Genomic DNA, 14,064 nt, shown 5'->3' with positions numbered 1-14,064 from the left:
CATGGAAATGCATGCCCCTTATGGACAAATTTATTTTGCAAAGTAAAATAATTGCAAAAATGTACCTAGAGTTACTATACACTCAAGTATGACAACTAATCATAAATTTTAGGAACAAAGTGGCTAATCAAATTTAGTTGTAAAAAAACCAAGCACATTAACAACTTACTGATGAAAATCCTACTCTTGATTAGCTAAAGTAATAAGGCCATAAATAAATAAAATACAGATGGTTCTCATGTATAGAAAGCAAAACATTTAGCCATATCCTCTAGTGATTCTTTTACATAAATAGCAGATTCAACCACAACTTTATCCCACTGAACTCCGAGTGAAATTATTTTAAAGAATAAGGAGGTTGCACTCTGGAAACAGCTGAATTCATGAGCTCATTTATTTATCCATTCAACAAATATTTTTGCCAGGCACTCACTTTTCTAGGCACTGGGCATCTATCTGTGATCAAGATAATCTCTAACCTCATGGAGAGGCAAATCCTAAACAAGAAAGTAAACAAATAAACAAGATAAATAGAGACTGTAGTAAGAGCTATAAAGAAAATGAGTAGGTAATATAATCAAGAAAAACTGAGAAGAGCTACTTCAAATAGCTGAAGACAATTCTTTTCCTGGTGTGAAAAGTATATCATTTACTTATGTCATACTCAAAGACACACAAATCGAAGAGTCAAATCTTTGCAGAGCTAAAAAGGGCCTTAGAGATCATTCAACATTATTCCCTCATTTTATACAATAAAACTAAAGTTCAGGTGGGTTAAGTGGCTTACTCAATGTCCTATAGCTTTAGCTGAACAAGTAGCTTTCACTGTTAAAGAGTGAAGGGAAAAGCCCTGTCGGTATTTTATTTATTTACTAATTATTCTATGTTGGTGAGACGTACATCTAAATGGCATCACTAAATCTGGTTATAAATCTAGTTACAATGGGAAGAAACTATATAAATAATGATCTTCATCTAATTAGATTGTTTTATAACTGTTATGCAGTACATAGACCTGAATATTTGACAACAAGTTTTCACTTTTATTCCTTCATAACAATTTTTCTTTCCAGAATGATCTAAGGAGACTGTATTCCTTGGATACTAGATACATAGGCAGATGCATAGAAAACAATAGCAACAAAATGCTTTCCTGAACTTTGTAAGAAAGAGCATCACAATATTAAAAATCTATGAGTAGATCAGATCTTAAATCTTATTTAATAATAGTAGTAGTAGTAGTAGTAGTAGTAATAATAGAGGGGTAATGCCATCAAACACCAATAAAGCATTTTATCATTAGTTCCATAATCTAATTTGATCCTCAAACAAATAAGAATGTCATAAGTTGAATGGATATTATTATAATTCTTCTAGAGGTGATAAACTGAGATTCAGAGAGAATAAGTGACTTGCCCAAGGTCAAATAGCCAACAAGTATCAAAAAGAACTGAAACCTAAGCTTCTCGACCCAAACTTTGTGCGCTTGCACTAGAATACCTATCCCCTCACAAACATGCATTACAAAATCATTGGGTACTTAACACAATGCCAAGATCCAGGGCAGAAAAAAAGACATGGTCTTTGCCATTCAGCAGCTCACAGTGTAAATGTACACACACACACACACACACACTGAAATGGATCAACTTGCTTGAAGAATGAAAGAAGCAATGGCCCTCAGCAGCCAGTGACTCACTCACAAATATTTTTTTCCTAAAATGTCCCATTAGTACATTCTCAGGCATGAAGGTATTAATAGTTCCCAAGCTAGCTATCTGCTAGCTTTTCTTCTTGCTTTCAAAGGGCCATATGAAAGAATACACCAAAGAAGCACATGTGAGCAATTATAACAGACTAATTTGCTTCCATCATTAACCTAAATGCAGTATATTTAAACTATAATGGACAAACAGAGGCAACATGAGCTAGAGAAGCGCCCCAGGCATCAAAATGTTTTCATTAACTAGGAAATTTGTCCCACCAGGCTAAAGAAATCCACTATAGAAAGATCGCTTATTCCATCATCTTGTGGCCAATATGGCTATTATGCAAGTCCAGCTCAGTACAACATCTCTAACTGCAGATGAACTAGCCGTCGGGATTGCCAATTGCTCGCTCAGAGACTTGCATGTAAAGCTCTAAAATGGCCCATTACATTAGGTGGTTCGGAGGCATTTCATGATCCTGACTTCTAGAACAAGCATAGATAATTAATAAGGCTGACAGAGCCCATTATTTTTACACTCAAGTGCATCACATTAAATTAACAGACAGAGGCCACATGATGTGTGACATTTTTTCCACTGATAATCATTTATGTGGTGCCATTTGCGCTACCACATTTTTCTCTTTCATGGGCTGAACTCCAATAGCCAGTCACCATGCAGCAACTCTGTCAGCACCGTTTTCTTTTTTGTTTTGTTTTGATTTTTCTTAACTGGGAAAGCTATTTTGAGTCATTCTCACTGGTGGGACTCTGACGTAGTGGGAAAAAATTTGAGATAAAATAAAATATTAGCATGAAGAGAGACAAAATATAAAACTGACACTGAGCCAAATGATGTCCAATATAGATAGGAAAAAAATATGACCTTACTGTGTCTGTTAGGAAATAATTTTTGACTATACCCTCATATTTTCAGAAATGGTATTTGTTGATCCTAATGAATTGTCTCATAAAATGCAGCTATCCTTTGAGGAACTAAAGAAAATATTCTCACCTGCTCTGTACTTTCCAATTATATAATGTGATACTTTATAGATTCTAATTTTCATACATAAAAAAATCAAACTGAGAATTTCTATTTTCAGTAATGATGGAAATAGTGCACTTGTATATATAATGTGGCTTTCATTACAGAAATAAATATTGAAAATCATTGCTAAAATCAAGTAATTCATAAACATTAAATCTGACTGCAGAACAATGAAACCTATTTGGGACAAACACACTGAAACACAGATATTCAGAAGTTTGCTTCCATCACAGTCTCTTTGAAAGGAATTGTAAAGCTTTGCTGCTGCCATGTGGAACTAAAGCGAGAATTTGATACAAATGTGTAAAAGTGTTCTTATTTCATAGTTACATGGTCTTTCTTTTTTCCCTTTATTCTTTCCTTCCTTTCATCCATCCTTCCTTCCATCTTTCTTTTGACCTAAGGTAGTTTACTGGAAATTGACCCCTGACTAATTTATAACATATAGCTCCAGACGACTTTCATAAGTAAAATATCAAATCTACCCTTAAATGCTGAAGATTTGCCACCAGTAAAGTATTCATCTGTGTGTACATAACTCATATTTGTAATGCAACATCTTCACCCATGAAACTAAAGTTATGAGAAGTATTATCCTTTAAACACTGTACATTTACAAATGCTCAGTACACCTACTATTTCATTTGATGAGGGGACATTTCTGTGGCTCTGTAGAAAAGGTTCATCCCAAAACAGGCTTGTCTAAATTATTAAAAAAAAAAATTTTCACTTTGAAAATATCATTTCAAATGATTAGATCAATTAATCTCAGTCTGCAACAAAAGTTTCACCAATGGACCCCATCTCCAGCTAGAAAACTCTTCTTCCATACCCCTGCATCATCACTCTCACATCTCCAGCTTCCCATACTTACTGATAAAGAAAAAAAATCCTGGACTTATCCAACAAGTTGTCTTGAGACACTCTCTTCAGATAAAAGAATAACTTCTAACAATTGTGCTGATACATTGGAAACATCAGCGTTGAAAATGTTCACATGGTGTTCTCTGAGCTTTGTAAGGTAAACTTTGTCCGGGACACTGCTCTGGGCTCTGTGTCTCACTGATTAAGTCTGTCATTTACTGGAAAGCTGCAGGCTTCTCCCTGTCAGCTCAGGTTTATGTGCAGATAAGTCATGTGTGTAAAGCACACTGGATGCCACACTAACAGATGCCCATAAAACGTGAGATATGGATGTTGGTTTTTTTTTGGTTATTTTTTCATCTTTCTTTTGGATGGATGTCATTTTTAAAGCCTCTCAGAAATGAAGTCATTTGCAGAGGCAGTCTTAAGGGCCTAATAAGCCAATGTAAATTTTTTATGATTGTCACAGGATTAATTGGGTTACACAGAATTGCCCCCACCCCAAATTCTTTCAAACTTGAGAATGGAAGCATCCCTGCGTAGAGGACGGACCTCACAAGAGGACAGAAGCCACTTGACAGAGTGTGATTCAAAAAGATGCACTTGAAAAAAAAAAAAAGATGCACTTGAGAAGGTCACCAGTCCCTCAATAATATCCTCATTGACTTTTGCCACAATGGTATCTTTATTTCTTTGTGTGTTCGAGACTGCAACAGCTGAGCGGAGGGAAACAGAAAGCATGATTAAGGCACCACAGAAAAAATTCATTTTCTCACAATCTTGGTAGGACCTCGCTTGATTATAAAGACACAACTCTATGTAGATAAAGATGTAAAGAGCCTTTTTCTCCGAAATAACATTCTCCATTAATTTTGAAGCAAGATTACTGATCCAGTTTACCGGATAACTCCTTCTTTCCCATATCTAAGGTCTAATATATTATAGGTGTTTTAGAAAAACTGGTGTATATAAGATGCTATAGCTTGATTTATATCTATTATTGACTTTCACTACAATTTTAGGATTCAAAAAATATCAGCCTTAAAAATTAATTTAAAAATCACCTTTGAAAACATTAATGGTTGCCTCGACATGCTCTGGATAAGGAAGCCCCACCCCCAGGCACTGCATTACCATTGGCAACTTCTCCCTACTTCTAGAGTCTAGAATCTAAATCGCTCTGCCTCCTCTCAGCCTTGAATCTCATATTATCATACTTTATCAATCACTACTCCTCCCTGTGAATCATTAACCAATTACTGGGTCATTTCCCATCAAAGTATTATATCCAACTAGCTTCCAAAACTTTACATCTTGAGTCATGTTTTAGATTTATAGCTAATCCTCTCTGCTGCAGACTGAATGTGATCCCCTCCCCCACAAAACTTCATATGCTGAAACCTAATCACCCACGTGATGATATTAGAACATGGGGCCTTTGGGAGGTGATTAGGTCATAGGAGCAGAACCCTCATGTATGGGATTAGTGCCCTTATCAAAAAGGCCCCAAAGAGTCCCATTGTCCCTTCTGCTATGTGAGGACACAGTGTGAAGACACGGTCTATGAACCAGGAAGCGGTCCCACAACAGACACCAAATCTGCTGGGCACCTTGATCTTGGACTTCTCAGCCTTCAGAACTGTGTGAAAGAAATTTGTGGTTGATAACACACCTAGTCCATGATATTCTGTTACAGCAGCCCAAACCGATCAAGAAAGCACTACAATCTGCCTAAATGTGTCTTCCTTCCTCTTTTAATAAAACTTGGTGACTTCTACTTATTTCAGCTTCTCTATAAAGCATTCCATAATCTTTCTGGCTTTTCAAACTTCAAGTCACTTGGGCATCTTGTTAAAAATGCAGATTCTGACTCAATAGTTCTGGATGAGGCGAGAGATGATGCATTTCTAACAAGCTCCTAGGTGATGTTGCTGCTGCCAGCCCTCAGGTGTGCTTTAAGTAACAAGGTTCTAGCTGACAGCTGTGTCTACTTCCTCTAAATTCATATAGGGCAGGGCAGGCACCATGCATGATTTATTCATCTTTATACCTCCAGTGAATCACAGAGTACTTGGCACATCACAACATTCAATAAATATTTGTTGAGTAAATGATTGACTGAATGAATACATTCAATGTAACATACATTCAGTGTAACATTCAATCTGGCAATTAGAAATTCTGCTTAAAATAGAGTATTGTTTACGTACTTTTTCTTTGACTGAAATTTAGTTTTGCGCGGGTATCATATTGTAGTCCTTTTCACCTTTAAAGAGCTATATATGCCCTTTGTGTCCACAGAAAATAGACACTCAATATAAGTATTGATTAAGGTGTCAACTGATAAAAGGATTGATTGAATAAGTAACTGTCAAAGGCCAACAAGCTGCACATGATCTACCTAGAATGCAAGGGTCATTTGACAAGCTGACCACACTAATAAATGGAAAGCTTCATGTTCATCAAAAGGCTGAGTCAGGGGGCAGAAATGTTAAAATGAGCAACCAGTCAAAAAAGGTCCTTTGTAGACACAGACACACTCTAATGAGAAAAGTGCTTCAGTTAGTTAAAATGCCAAGCCAGTGGTTGATATGCTTGGGAATAAAACCAAGCATTATTACTCGGGTAGGCAGATGCTGCTTTTTTTTTTTCTTAATTCAAAGCTTCACTTTTGTAAATAACAATGGAGATTGAACAACTGGCACATACCAAGCTTTGCAGGCTGTGTTAAGGGTGTTCAGCAATGAATTTCCTCAACAATTTCTGCCTTTGGAGTATTTAAATGTATACTGACCTGCAGTATGATTTATTCAGTATTTCCCATCTGTGTGTTATCTTCTCAATCTGGACGCAGCTGCCCAGGAGTAGGGACCTTATCTGTGCATATGGCGGGCACACAGTAATACTTGTTGAATAAATAATATATTTAGACGAACTTGGATAGCACACCATTCTGGTTCCAGATATGGATCTGGTATTAAGCAGAGAAGGATAAGAAAGGTTCAGGAAGTGGAATTTGAGGCACGTAACTTGAGTTGATTCCCAGACTGGAGAGAGACTTCATGTACACTGGATATGAATTTCTTTTTCTTTTTCTTAGTTATATCCCCAGAAGATGAACTAGCTTAGAATTCTGCCAGTGAGTTGTTCTTTAAAAATATCATGTCATGTAAATAGATGAAAACTGCAGTGCCCTGAAACTTTCAGAACCACTTCACCAAACATTGACTCTGCCATGAGATTACAAATAAACAGATGCAAATAATTTATCAGTAGGGGCAATGTGCTGTTATCTTCTTATTATATTTGTATAATATATGTATTTGTATAATAATATGTATATATATGGCTCAGATTACTATATGGTTCAAAATATAATGCTTAGAACTCATGTTTTGATCTATTAACTACGTATTCTGTAATTACTTAGACAATTATGCTTTGATTCTGCTTAAAAAGCATTCTGCAAAAACATAGGGGCTTCTCATACATATAGTATTTAAAATAGAATGGAAGTAGCAATCTGTAACTTAAAATTATACATAACGTTTAACATCATTTAAAATTAGAGCACCAGAAGAAGCGGATTTCCATGGCATTTTCATTATGCAGAGAGGTAAACAACAAATAAATAAGTCATACATGAATATGAAATTAACAACACGATAATTGCTTTATTCCTAGAGTGTGTGTGATATTAAATCCTCAAATAAACACTTACTTAACCTCATTCTCACATATGGCTATTGCTTTTATCAAAAGCAGCACACCTGGAACACTCAAACTAAGACAGCTTCCGCAAGTCCACAGAAATCACTGCCACCCCCTTGAAATTTCATAGCGGTTTCTTTGCAAGCTCTAGTATTGGAGGGATATTAGAGAATCCATGGAAGTGAGAGGAAATGTAACCGTCGGTAAAAAATGCATTTCACATATTATTATTTTGCATGTGACATCATACTTCACTCCTCTGCTAGTTCTTTAAGAAGCCTCATCCGCATCATCAGCCCAGCCATCGCAGGGAAGTACTACCACCCCACTGAGACCAAGTCCAAGCTCTCCTTCTCTTGCACAGACCCCTGCTGACTTGTTTTACAACATTTATGCAGGAAACTGTTAAACCTTATATCTGCTGAATTTTTCCTTCTCTGCAGAAATTCTTTTTTTGTATTTTTCTTTTGACTCTTAATAGCAGCTGAAGTCTATCTTGCGCTCTGGGCCCAGCTTTGCCCTAAGTTTAACCCTAAGCAATGGTTTCTCCATCTTACTCAGAGCCTGAAACTTACTCATTTATAGAGAGGCTTCTGACACTACTGGAGTCTTCCAGTAAGCAAGGGTTAAAGGGTCAGTAATAATGTTACCTCTACCCTTTGAGTATGAAACTGTTAATGTTCAAAGTTATTTGATGTAACCTGATAAAAACATCTCATTATTTTCCACAAGGCGCTCAAATGTGAGGTTCGGAAGGGAGGTATAGCCCATGCACTATGACACTATCTTTCCTAGCAAGAAATACCAACCACTTCGTTGGAAACCAAAGACTGAAAAATAAAATAAAAGGGAAAACATGAGGCAATTATGAGATCCAAAGAAAAGAAAATCTTGTTATCCCAAATAAGCATATTTAAAAATTATTAAGTTCTATTGTTCCAGTGATGAAATTAGTATGTCTTTGTTGATCTAAACTTAAATTTGACACAATGGGTAAATTTAAGCCTGAGGCTTTTATGCCATTATCAGAGCCTCTGTCAGTGAGTGCTTTAACCTAATTATATTTGATGCAGCAAATCAACAAAACCACTGCTGGTTATGACCTCTGCCAAGAGCACTAGCGAGCTAGACAAATGGAGCTTAAGATTCTATTAGTTGTTCTGTTGCAAAGTTCCAGATACAAGCCGACAGGAGGCTGTTGCTTGACTGGGGCATGCATCCACCAGATGGCATTCTGCATTGGCTTGTGGCAAAGCTCACAGGGATACTGGCACATTTTCTCTGTCAAAATGAAGGTTTTCCAATTACAAGGAGATAATGCGAGGAGATGCAAACTTAATCTCTTGAACAAAAGGTTGCAAGCTGTGTAATAGCCATTTCAGGGGAGTGATTTCACTATTGTTCAATTGATTTAAACATTGCAGATCACAAAATAGGCCATCTTTCCTAATAAAACCAAGGAATCGGCTGCAGTTGATTTTATTTCCTGGAACAATGTTGTAATGGTTTCATCATCTGAGGGAGGCTTCTTTTGAATTAATGCTCTACCATTGAATTGAACCCTGTGATTATTTTTTTTTTTTCCTAATGTGTGAACAGGTACAAAGAAGCCATTTTTCCCTATAGTGAGACACAAAATGCTTTAAATGAAGGCTTCAGATGTGATGTTATAACAGACCCCTGTTGTATACCAGACCATAGAATTTCATTAGGAAGACTAGACATGTTAAATGGTAAGAAGGCACCATTATCATCAAAACCTGTGAGACAATTTAGCAAAAATGTTTGCTTCTTCATTTTCTAACCCAGTGAGCACTGGCAAAAATTGTATGTAGAACTATCAATAGCTATGGAAATAAGGTGACATGCCTCAACACTTGTCCAAAAATACCTGACCCATCAAAGCAAGTCAGTAGGTACTTTGTTGTAAGGTTACTTCTCAGGAAGGGGTGAATTTGCCACTTGACATGAACACGCTGTGACAAAATAGGAGAGTCACTGTATATCCATTTCTGCAAATCCAACAGGGATGAGAGCTTGTGTGTGCGACTTCCAGCAGAATGTTTCACAGGATAACCATAACCACACTCCTGTACCGAATACTTTATACAGAATTTCAGCAGAGAGTAAATGTCAATGATCACACAATTCTAAAATAAGCAAATATCCTTCAATATTTTTGCTGGATTCCCATGTGTGTGTGTGTGTGTGTGTGTGTGTGTGTGTGTGTGTGTGTGTTTGTGTGTGTGTGTGTGATTTAAGGAGAATCAACCAATCCAAAAAATTTTAAGCACAGATTCAGGATATTAAAAAGGACAGGGTAGACTTCCAAACGTTAATTAAGCAAACACACACAGAAAGTACTTTCACATCAAATTCCAATATCATTTAAAACACCTATTTTACTCATTTAGATGAAGATCAATGTTGCAAGGTTGTATAAAACACCGAATTGCAGTCAATAGGGTAAAACCACAGTAAGCAGATGCCTTTTTTCGTTTCCATAGGAAGGAGCTGGGAAAGTGTCGTGTTTTTTTTTTAACTGAAAATTCAGTCAGCTAAATAAAGCACGATTATAAAGTCTTAGTCTCCACTGTAACATTGTAAGATCTGTAAATCAGTCAGAAATAAATGCAAGTCCTTCAAATGACTCAGAAAACTTAGATTCCTACTGAAGAGTTAAAATTTTCAAGCCATGAGCGTTTTTAAAAAGTCTCAACATCAACATAAAGTGGTCTCTAACAGCTGTTGTAAAGCTCGACATCAATTTTATGTTGGCTCAACTGCTAAACAGCGATCACAACGACATCCCTTAGGAGGCATTTAAGGGCCCAAGTGGATGCAATTTAAAAACTGAGCAGGAAATCAAAACTAATTCTTAGTCTGTTTACGAAAATACTTCTCCCTATGTTCTTGTACCACCACCTAGTGGTTAAGTAGCTCTCAATCTGCCCATTAATAGAAACCAAATAGAAGCTGTTGTGATCTTAACAAATGGAGAGGAGAAGAAAGGAAGGAGACAGAAGGAGGGAGGAAAAAAGGAAGGAAAACAGGAGGAAAAGAAAAACAGAAAAGAGAATATAAAAAGAAAAAAGAAAAGGAAAGAGGAGAAGAGAGTAAAACCAAGCAAAAGCAAGTACACACACCACTTCCAGGTCTTAAGATCTAATTCCTCATAAAATCTATAGAATGCTATCATTTGAAATTAAAATATTATTTAAAACCATTCTGTTTTGTGCATTTATCAAGTACATGAAAATTCTGTAGTTGAGATGACAACGGCCTGTTTAAAAAAAAAATGATTGGTGAATTTCTAGAGATTTATCCTACACTACAGAACCTACAGATATATTCCCATGTGTGTCTGAAGTGCTATAAGTACAAAATTACACAAGTATTTGTAAGCTTCACTGTTGATCAGTTTATGTAAATTATGGCACATCCATAAAGTAAAGCATGAAATAGAGCTTTATATTGCTGTGGAACAATCTCTAAGATATTTGGTTAAGTGGGGGGAAAGCAAGATGTAGAACAATGTGTTTTACAAACTACCACTTGTACGAAAATATGTTTTCTTTTATATGTATACAGTCTCTCTGGAAGGATAGACAAGAAGCTGGAAAAATTACCTTCACAGAGGGACCTGGGTGAGTTGGAAGCCAAGGTGGGAAGGACACTGTAGTTTTGTAGTTTAAACCATGCTGATGTATTCCCTATTTAAAACTAAATACATTTTAAACCTAAGGAATAGTACATGATTAAAAGAAACTAAGTATTAATGTGGCTTTTTTTAAATCAATAAAACCACCTCTGAAACCTTTCGTTTGAAGAAAAATTTGTCACATTGAATGTGAATATAAATTTAATCTAAATTTAGTGTAACTGTGACAAAACTGAGGTTTCCATTTTTCCCTATAAAAAGAAATACAGTGGTCCAAAGGAGAGAAATTATTTGTAAAAGGCATAAAATTAGAGTAATGAAATACTAAAACCATTTTACGCTCACAGTTTGACACTCTCTAGAGACCTGGGTTGAGGAATATTCTTTCCAAAGAGTTAGGATGTTTGGGGCCCTCTACTCTGGGCTGAACCGCTTAGACAGTGAGAAAAGGACGTTGGAAGCAGCACTAGTTGCTCACCAGATATCTAAAGGTAGAAAAGTCAAGCACTATTAGAAGTAAAATGAAGTAGGGAAGGTATAGACAGTAGTCTTTAGTAAAGAAGGAATGCGATCTGGACCATTTGGATTCAAATCAACCTTGACAAAGAACTGTGCTTTTAGACCTTAGCCACTGTCTTCCAAATGCGGCCACACCCACAGGCACAGAAAGAGGTTGATAAAACTGGCACAAGAACAAGGTCTATCACAAATTTTTGTGTTAAAATGTTCATTTGTTAAATACAAACTTTTAACATATGCCATTGTTTCTGTAATCCTGATTTAGTAGTTCTTTATTTAGTATTATTCTAGGGGCCTCACAAAATGAAAACATCTGACAAGCCGTAGAGAAGACCCTGAGTACTCAGGAAAGCTGGAAGATAGGTTTAGAAAGGAAAAAGAAAACTCAACAGGTTTTGGATCATGAGACCTGTGGAAACTGGGACTGGAGTGGGCTATAAGAGCACTAAAGGAATAAGGCCGGCGTGGGTGAGGCACAGACAAGGCAGTGCTTCTACCTTCTACCTAAGAAAACCACCCTAACAAAAAAGAAATGCATTGGAATCCTTGACTTTTGTTTCATGACCTGATAAAAACATTCTATCCTTAATATGCCTCTTTTCTTTTTTGTTGATCTTCATATTATTCGCTATATTTCAGAGGTCAATATAAACTATGCCACTGAGATGGTTAATTTTATGTGTCAACTTGACCAGGCCATGGGGTGCCCAGATATTTGGTTCAACATTATTCTGGGTGTGTCTGGGAGCGTGTTTCTGGATGAGATGAACATTTGTAGACTTGAGACAGGCTGGGACCTGGGACCCTTTGCTGCCGAGCTGCAGTGCCTACACCTGGACACACCTCTCCTCCAGCAACAAAATACAAAGAAACTATAAGGGACTAAAAATAACTGTAGGCATGTGCAGTTGGGGCAAATTCTGGACAACAAGATACAAAAAGACCAAAAAACCCAACTGCCACATCTGAAGAGCTGGGAGCAAAAGCAGGTGTTGGGAGAAAAGCAGGGTACTGCACATTCCTCCTGCATAAAACACCACCAAAGAGGTGGGAAAAACACCTAAGCCTCCCCTCCGGCCCCACTCCTGGACACACCCCTACCCTCACCCTTGGGGAGCAAGCAAGGGAAACTGTTACTTTTTTTCACTCCCCTCTGCTGCAGCAGGGGCCCCAATAAAACCTTGCCTGAATTCCCTGTCTGGCCTCTTATCAATTTCTATTGATTAAGGAAGGACAAGAACCCTGGTCAGTATCAGACTGAGTAGATTGCCCTGGCCAATGTGGGTGATGCTTATCCAATCATTTAAAGGCCTAATAGAATAAAAGGCTGAATAAGAAAGAATTCTCTCTCGCTGACTGTCTTCAGCTGGGACATCAGTCTTCTCTTGCCTTCTGGCTCGAACTGAGACTAGAAGTTACACCATCAGCTTTTCTGGTTCTCAGACCTTGAGATCAGACTGGAATTACACCTGGCTCTGGGCTTCTCAGTCTCTGTAGTCACGTGAGCTAATTCCTTATAACAAAGAAATACCTACCTACAAACATATATACATACATACATACACACATATGCCCTTTTAGTTCTCTTTCTAAGCAATCAGAACCCTGACTACTATAGCCACTTTACCAGGTGCTAAGTTCTGTAAAAAGTTCTTAAATAAGTAAACATGTAAAATACTTAGTCTTTAAACTACGAATAGATCATTGTTGGGAACTTGGTGTGAAATCAATACTACTACATCTTGTTGAGGGTAAAAATATTCCTTAATTAACATATTCTGTGAACCTAACATTAGAAATATTAAAATATACTGTTTAATATTTTAGAATATTCAATAATCAGAAGTGACTAGGTTCTCTTTGGGCAAAGGTATGGGTAAGAAGATAGGTCCAAGAAGCAAAGCAGCAAAGAGATACTCCCATGACAAGGCTGGTCCAACCTTATAGCTTTTGTATAAAATTAGATCAGTGCTCACTAGCATAAGCACTGACCCTTGAAAACAATATAACAAATTTATTTCTGCATTAAATTTATATCATTCCTTCTTATTGCAAAGTAATATTCCATCATATGGATATATCACAGCTTGTTTAAATGTTCACTTGTTGCAGGACATCTAGGTTGCTTCTAATTTGGGGCTATTACCAATAAAGTTACTATGATTATCTTTGTATAGGTTTTTATAATTCTTTATTTCTCTGAGATAATGTCTAGGAGTTCAATTACTGGGTCATATAGAAGTTGCATGTTTAGTTTTCTTTTTTTTAAACAAAACACCAAACTGCTTTCCAGAATGGTTGTACCATTCTACATTCTCACCAGCAATGTATGAATAATTCAGTTTCTCTGAATCCTTGCCATCATTTGATATTATTACTGATTTTATTTTAGCTATTCTGTTAGGCATGTAGTGATATCTTCATTGTGGTCTTAATTTGCATTTCCCCAATAGCCAGACCGTTGAATATCTTTTCATGTGCTTATTTGCCATCACTATATCCTCTTCAGTGAAATGCTTCTTCACATCTTACATCTACTTATATACTGGA

This window comes from Balaenoptera ricei, chromosome 7, assembly GCF_028023285.1.
Source record: "Balaenoptera ricei isolate mBalRic1 chromosome 7, mBalRic1.hap2, whole genome shotgun sequence".
Classification (NCBI taxonomy): Eukaryota; Metazoa; Chordata; class Mammalia; order Artiodactyla; family Balaenopteridae; genus Balaenoptera; species Balaenoptera ricei.
This window is presented reverse-complemented; position numbering follows the sequence as displayed.